Source organism: Urocitellus parryii, chromosome 2, assembly GCF_045843805.1.
Source record: "Urocitellus parryii isolate mUroPar1 chromosome 2, mUroPar1.hap1, whole genome shotgun sequence".
In the NCBI taxonomy this organism is placed as follows: domain Eukaryota; kingdom Metazoa; phylum Chordata; class Mammalia; order Rodentia; family Sciuridae; genus Urocitellus; species Urocitellus parryii.
The window spans coordinates 125837069-125838661 of NC_135532.1; positions in this window are offsets into that span (position 1 = coordinate 125837069).

Consider the following 1593-nt stretch of genomic DNA (forward strand, 5'->3'; position numbering starts at 1 on the left):
TTTAAAATAAGTTATACCAATGTGAGTATATGAGATTGTGTAAGAGGAGCATGTAGATGGTGAGACCACTGTCTGACCTTTGTTTGAACAGCCCCTGAGACTGAAAGTTCCTAAATTTGTGAGATAGATCAAGGCAACCTATTCCATATTTGACTTATTTCAAGTGTTTTATTATTATTATTATTATTTATGGTTACAAATTGAATCAAATTCCTTGTATTATTGCAAAATTGATGTTTCTACAACTATAATTCTTTGTTGCCAGGACATGTATCAAGTCTAGTAAGACCAGTCAAATTACTCTTTCTGTATCTCTCCATAGATTTCAATGAAGCTATCAAATTACTTCTGCAATTCAGTAATGTTTTCTCATGGCTAAATGTATTTAATATTTTTAATTTCCTTTTTAGGTTATAAAAAAATTAGCCTTCATCTTCCAGACATTGGCCATACTATTTTTATTAAAACCTTTCAATATTGCATTAGTTTTTTTTTGCCTGCCACACATATATCATTTTCTCTTGTTATTATTTTATATTTTTTATTTACTATTTTTATTTTGCATAAAGTCATTATGTTAATCAGCATTTCATTGCTGTATCCAAAATATCTGATGAGAACCACTTTAGAAGAGAAAAAGGTTATTCTGGTTTACAGTTTCAGAGTTTTGGTTCATGGTTGGGCATTTGATTGCTCTGGGCCCAAGATGAAGCAGAACATCTTGGTGGAAGGGCATGGTAGAAGAAAGCAGCTCAGTTCATGGCAGCCAAGAAAGAGAGAGAAAGAGAATGGGACCATAGGAAAGGTGAACCTTTTCAGGGCAAAGCCCTAGTAACCCACCCCTCCAACCATACCCCAGCTGCCTACAGTTACCACCCACTCCATTCAAACTAGGAGGGACTGATTAGGTTACAGCTATCACAGAACAATCATTTCACCTTTGAACATTACTGCATTAACACAGGAATATTTGGGAAAAACCTCATATCCAAACCATAACTATTATTCCATAATATATAGTATGATTTTTTAACCCAAATGTGGAAATTTATATTCATTTTTAAAATATATAATCATTTTAGCCCATCATTTCAACCTGACTGATCCTTTTGAATTATGATTTCATCATCCAATATGTTTGTTATTTCTATCAATTTCTTGCCATCTGCAGAGTTGATCAGCATACCCACAGACACATTCATCCAAGTAATTAAGAAAAACACCAAGCCAGGTAGGTTCAGAATTAATGGGATTACATAGTGTTATGGTTCTCTTTAGTGATTTTCCAGTCTTTTTTTTTTCTTACTTAGAGGTCTTTTTATTTTCACAGAGTTCTATAGAAATGAGAATCATATGGATAAACATTATGTTCCACCTTTCCCAGATAAAATCTTGAAACATAATCTTATTATAGAAGATGGTAAATTATGTTCCATTTATAGGGTGGAATATTGTCAGAGGAAAAAATGATTTTTAAGTGCTAAAAGCAGAATACATATTGCAATACAAAATGACATCATTTTACATATATATGTTATAAAAAGTAGATGTAGGTATAAATAGAGACCTAAATATAGATATAGAAACACCAAA